Source organism: Mytilus trossulus, chromosome 9 (assembly GCF_036588685.1).
Source record: "Mytilus trossulus isolate FHL-02 chromosome 9, PNRI_Mtr1.1.1.hap1, whole genome shotgun sequence".
Taxonomy (NCBI): domain Eukaryota; kingdom Metazoa; phylum Mollusca; class Bivalvia; order Mytilida; family Mytilidae; genus Mytilus; species Mytilus trossulus.
This window is the reverse complement of record NC_086381.1, coordinates 76,025,573-76,032,754: the sequence shown is the minus strand read 5'-3', so window position 1 is coordinate 76,032,754 and position 7,182 is coordinate 76,025,573.

The window sequence follows — 7,182 nt, the reverse complement described above, 5'->3', positions numbered from 1 at the left end:
CTTTTTATTTATGAAATTTCAAATGAGAAAAATTTAACCCAATTTTTTTTTCACATCCCCCTTTCCCTTATTCCAAAACTAATTTCAATTAAAATATTCTAATGGAGTTTGCAACAATTACTACTCATTTAAATACATGATGTAAAAAAACTGCTTGTTATCACTGAATGGTAAAGATTATTTAAATTTATCAGTTGGTAGTAAAAAGTGAATATACATTGTATATTGTATATAACAAAGATTTAAGTTGATTCTGGACAAAGAAAGATAACTCCAATTAAAAAAAATTCTTGCAGATATTTCTTGCTTACTATACTGGACAAAGAAAGATAACTCTTAATTAAAAAAAAATTGCTATTTCACAATATTGTGAAATTAGATATTTCTTGCCATTGCACAATACTGTGCAATTGAAAAGACTTGCTATTGCACAATACTTAATATAATAATTTTAGATCCTGATTTGGACCAACTTGAAAACTGGGCCCATAATCAAAGATCTAAGTACATGTTTAGATTCAGCATATCAAAGAGGCCCAAGAATTTAATTTTTGTTAAAATCAAACTTAGTTTAATTTTGGACCCTTTGCACTTTAATTTAGACCAATTTTAAAACTGGACCAAAAATTAAGAATCTACATACACAGTTAGATTTGGCATATCAAAGAACCCCAATAATTCAATTTTTGATGAAATCAAACAATGTTTAATTTTGGACCTCGATTTGGGCCAACTTGAAAACTGGGCCAATAATCAAAAATCTAAGTACATTTTTAGATTCAGCATATCAAAGAACCCCAAGGTTTCAATTTTTGTTAAAATCAAACTAAGTTTAATTTTGGACCCTTTGGACCTTAATGTAGACCAATTTGAAAACAGGACCAAAAATTAAGAATCTACATACACAGTTAGATTCGGCATATTAAAGAACCCCAATTATTCAATTTTGATGAAATCAAACAAAGTTTAATTTTGGACCCTTTGGGCCCCTTTTTCCTTAACTGTTGGGACCAAAACTTCCAAAATCAATACCAACCTTCCTTTTATAGTCATAAACTTTGTGTTGAAATTTCATAGATTTCTATTTACTTATACTAACGCTATTGTGCGAAAACCAAGAAAAATGCTTATTTGGGTCCCTTTTTGGCCCCTAATTCCTAAACTGTTGGGACCGAAACTCCCAAAATCAATACCAACCTTCCTTTTGTGGTCATAAACATTGTGTTTAAATTTCATTGATTTCTATTTACTTTAACTAAAGTTATTGTGCGAAAACCAAGAATAATACTTATTTGGGCCCTTTTTTGGCCCCTAATTCCTAAACTGTTGAAAATAAAACTCCCAAAATCAATCCCAACCTTTATTTTGTGGTTATAAACCTTGTGTCAAAATTTCATAGATTTCTATTAACTTAAACTAAAGTTATAGTGCGAAAACCAAGAAAATGCTTATTTGGGCCCTTTTTGGCCCCTAATTCCTAAAATGTTGGGACCAAAACTCCCAAAATCAATACCAGCCTTCCTTTTATGGTCATAAACCTTGTGTTAAAATTTCATAGATTTCTATTCACTTTTACTAAAGTTAGAGTGCGAAAACTAAAAGTATTCGGACGACGACGACGACGACGACGACGCCAACGTGATAGCAATATACGACGAAAATTTTTTCAAAATTTGCGGTCGTATAAAAATGAACCGTTTTTATTCTATTTCCTTACTTTAAGAAACATCAGTATTGCTTGAACCTGGAAGCAATTTTTAAGCAAAAACAGTTCTGCGTGAGCCAAGGCTCCGTCTTGTAGGCCGTACTTTGACCTATAACTATTAAAATAAAGATGATACTGGCATTGTGACCGCGGATTTTTTTCTCAATATGGCTAAAAATGACCCGTTTTCCTTCGATTTCCTCACTTTAAGAGACATCAGTACTGCTGAATCCTGGAAGCAATTTTTATGCAAATAATTATTATCTGTATTTAAAGAAATTTTTGTTAGAAATCAAACTGGTAAGTTAAAAAAACATTTAAAGCAAGATCATTGAACCATGCAGAGACATATAATATATCGTCTCTGATAGAACGGAACGATATTTTTTTTTTATCGAGGACCTTGAATTTCAATATTTTTGAAAGCTGAATTAACAGACATATGTGTATAACTTCAACCAGGGACTTTCTATACTAGTATATTAAACTTAGTATAGAAAGTTCCTGCTTAAACGAATGGGAGTGTTTAACTACTAAGGCATTGACCATAGTGTTCTCGTACGATCGGGACATATCCAACTAAGTCGGACATCACGTGACTTTTGTGACGTATACTAACCGCCATTTTGTATTATATTGCCCCATATAAAATGCATATGTGCTTCAATAAAGTTTAATTTTCTCATTAACCTGACCCGTTTTCTAACTTTCGCAAATCAATCCTTGATATTCAAAGATATTTCTATCAAACATTGTTGATCCTAACAGTTTAATTTTTGATTAAATTCGGTCAAATGAAAATCGTAAAAACATTACTTTTTCTCGTCATTTCTCCGTTGACTCAATGCTAAATTACCGATACCAAGGAATTGTATATTTAAATATTCCTTGCCGATACCCATGTCTACTTGTACAACAAATAAATAAATTCCGTTAATAAAAATAAAACTTTGCAAATCGATTAAGTATATTCAAATATATATCTGGCGAAAAATACTATTTGAAACAGTTTAATTTCTTGGCAATTTCGGTCAAAAATTGATTTAAAAATTAAAGTGAATATTTCGGGATTTTTCAAAATGGCGGATGATGTATATGGACATGTTGCATCAAATCAAGGATTTGTAGAGTAAGACCTTCCTTGATTAAATTAAATTTTTTATGTAGAATCTCTAATGTTTCTGTTATTTTCTTTTGTGATATTTCGATATGATATTGATTTCTAAATTCCTTGATAAAAAAATATTATTTTAAGAGTGACACGGGAACATTTTATTTTGACCGCCGATATCCAAGATATATACTGTTACCAGAAAATAGTAAACAATAAAATTTTCTCTGCTTTTTTTAAAGGCGTTTTTCCTGTTTTCTGTATAATTTATCTTTTTTTAGAAATATATTTATACTTCCCTTTTACTGAGACTACTAGAAGTCTCAGCCTTTTAGAACCAAAAATATTTACGTCCCATGACAGAAAAAAATCCAAACAATTATAATAGATAAATATTCTATACCTTCAAAATCCCATCACTTGACGACCAGGTGAACTCTGACTTGGGTTGTAATGTTACATAACAATATATTGTCAGGTAGACGTGCAAACCAAAAGCAACCAGGTGACATTAAACATCCTGTGTATACATGCATGTATTACCAGAGTTTGAATTTTGTGTTATACAAAAGTTTTCATACAAATATATCTTCTCTTCCCCGTGTCAAATCAGAAGAAGAATGTATCATAATAAACTTTAAGAAAATATGAACAATATAAAACAATTTCTTTAAAAAAAATAGTTTTGCTTTAAAAGATAATCAAATTAATATTTATGTAACTATAATTATATATTTTAAAGAAATATTTTGATTCAAATTCTAATTTAAATGGATTTGTTTTATTTCGTAGAAAATAAAACAAGATGTCATTGAATATGATTTTATTAATTTTTCATTAATCTAATATTTTAAGGAAAATCCAGGCATTCAATAAATTGATATAAAGTTAAACTTGTGTAAAAAAAATTTGTTATTGTATACATTTCAACATAGACATATACTAGTATACAATTGCTCTGATTTTCAACAACATTGTATACACGACATTTATCGACAGAGTTATCGGTCCTGAATAGGACTGATATAGTTGAGTTGGGTACTTATGAGAGACGTTTAAAAAACGATCCAACAGCTCAGTGATTCAGCCGGTAATGAATTTTCGATATCATAAAAGATTCACAATACAAAGGGAACTTCCTCTGCTTAATTGAGCCCCTAAATAAATGTGAATAGTTACGTATTATTCAAAAGTGTCGAAAGCAAAGTTTCATATGACGTGTTCTCGTACAAATATTATACTGAATAACAGACGGATGGCCACACGAAAAAATAATAAAACAAATACTGAAACGGTTCACTTTCGAAAAAAAATCCGGAAAATGACAGATATATCAAGTATCATGATAACACTATTTAAACTGTTAACTTGTGTTGTTTATAATATAAATTCAAGTTCTTCGTGTAATTATTGTTAATATTTCATTTTATTACTTCAAAAACAAAAATTTGGTGTAGAAAATTCAGGGCATTGCCTTCCCTGCCTCATAGGTAGTTACGGCCCTGTATGCTCTGTTGTTATACCATTGTCCAGGTCAGGGGAGGGTTGAAGGATCACAAACATGTTTGACCCCTCCAAATTCTGTATGATATGTCTTTCCAAAATCAGGAGCCTGCAATATGTCGTTGGTTGTTGTCTGTTGTATCTGTTGTTTTTTTGTTGTTGCACGAACGGTACATTTTTGTTGTTGCACGAACGGTACATTTTTGTTGTTGCACGAACGGTACATTTTTGTTGTTGCACGAACGGTAAATTTTTGTTGTTGCACGAACGGTACATTTTTGTTGTTGCAGGAACGGTACATTTTTGTTGTTGCACGAACGGTACATTTTTGTTGTTGCACGAACGGTACATTTTTGTTGTTGCACGAACGGTAAATTTTTGTTGTTGCACGAACGGTACATTTTTGTTGTTGCACGAACGGTACATTTTTGTTGTTGCACGAACGGTAAATTTTTGTTGTTGCACGAACGGTACATTTTTGTTGTTGCACGAACGGTACATTTTTGTTGTTGCACGAACGGTACATTTTTGTTGTCGTTCACACCGAGGGGGATTTAGGTCAAAAACATCATACAAGACCATAGCATAGACTTTTTTGATGTGCCATATTCCGGGTGTGAAACAAAACCAACCGACTTGATTCTTATACTACAATTTAATTTTTAACAACAAGTTATATTTAATAAAAAGTTTAAAGTTTTGAAAAACAGACACAAAAACATATTTCTCCGAACAAAGTGACAATCTACAAAGTAAGCTGGCTATTCACAACAAATAAATCAACCACACAACAAGTTCAAAACAATTTTTATTTCACACATTAAATTTGGCACACACATGCACTGTGTCTTATTGCTTTAATCAGAGTAAAAAATATCGTGATGATAATTATACGTAATAATTTTGCTTTCGATGAAAATATGGTAAATTTCGGGTAAAATTTTACTCTTACTAAAATGCTGAAATACTTATATTAAAATCACTTAAATACTTTCCGATTTCGTTATATGATATATTCAATAAATAAACTATATTATAAGTACTGTTTTAACCACCAACATTGAACGCAATACTTTTATTTTTCATGTTAAAACATTTAATTCTCCGTACAATACGGTATCTGGTGGTTCCCTGTAAAAACACGAAATTTAGAAAATCGTGACCACGGGAACTTACGACGACAATCATGATTGTAAAATATAATGATTTTCCTAAAATGTGCAAAAAAGAAGCCGTGTGTTATCCGTTAACTTAAAATCGTTAACTAGAGGACTTTTTGGACTTTGGGCACCCTCCTAATTATTCGTTGGACACTTGTGCTGAAATAAATTGTATGGATTTTTTTTCTTGGGGGGCGGAGGAGGGTTGTTCTCATAAAAAGCGATACTCTTACCTTTGAGTAAACTATGATTAATAGTAGATGTACGATCGTATTTAGAGCTTGTCTAATGTAAAAACAATATGTGAGACTTAATTTTGTTTTCCCGCAAACTTTGTTATGATACATCAACATTCTTCATTATGAAAATTAAGTAAAAAAAGCCGTTTTCTCTCTCTTCCGTATGTTTCATCATTTAAAGACATTTGAAAGTAAGACATTTTACACGTCTGCCGATAGATTTCTAATTTTTAGGTATTTGTAAGGCATTGTTTCTTTCTGACAAAACATTGGCCATACGCTTCGACCAAAATATGTATGACATCAGTATGACATCATTTCAAATACTTTATTTGAGAATCGATGGCATCTTTTTGAAATGTAATTGGGATGAAAAGGCGTTGACCGAAGCACATTTTATATGAAGCGGAGTAGACATATGTGCACGGTCAACGCTTTTACAACCCTACAAACGTACAAAAAGAATCTTAATTCTCAAATTCTTAAACTGATATATATATACATATTATACCTTGATTTGTTTTAATACTCCAAATGACCAGTAACTGTACACAAGCAGAACATTTTTAATTCCATCCCTCAGTACTAATGATGATCCAGCATCTTACTGTTCTGCAGCAGCAGAAGTATCACATGATGTAAATTAAATCATTCAAAAATAATTAATTACAATTGCAAACTGATTTTTCAGAAGCTGTTTGACAACTGAATAACCATCTTGAGAATGATTAATGGTCCTGTTTATTTTCAGCTTATCATACATATCATAATATATCACAGAATTCTATTAAACAAAAAAGACAGAACATTTTAATTACCGTCTTTTGGTGTGTATAAAACGTGCTCAAACTATTGATTAAGTGGTCCGGCATTTATTAGCATTGGTTTATGGTCAATGTCAGTTGTTTGTATTAAACATAATCATCTGTAACACATACATTAAATCTTGGTGGTTGATTGCTTGATTTACAGTCGCAAATATATCATGCATATTCAGAGCATACGTCGAATACTTGGAAATCCCCCCTTTTTATGAATTTATATCAGGTCCAATAAATGGTCCAGACGTAAAATCTGAAGTTTATAAAAATTGGACCTTACATCATTAGATTTTAACTATTCACCAAAGTTTCATAGAAATTGGTGAAAGTCTTTTTGAGCTATAGTATGAAAACTACAACCCCCCTTTTTTGATCAAAAACATTAAATCTGAATTTTCAAAAAATCGATAGGGAGTTTACATCAATAGATATTTATTTAAAAGCAATTCACCAAAGTTTCATGTGAAATGGTGACAGCAGGTTGTAGTTATTGTACGACATGTTGACGACAGACAACGGAAAACCATAATTTGTTCCGTCTTAAATCACAGGCGTACAAAAAAGATAAAGCTGAAATCTTCAATCCATTTACTCAATTAAATTTTTAAATTTGTCTGATGTTTGGTTAAGAGTTAAAAAGTAC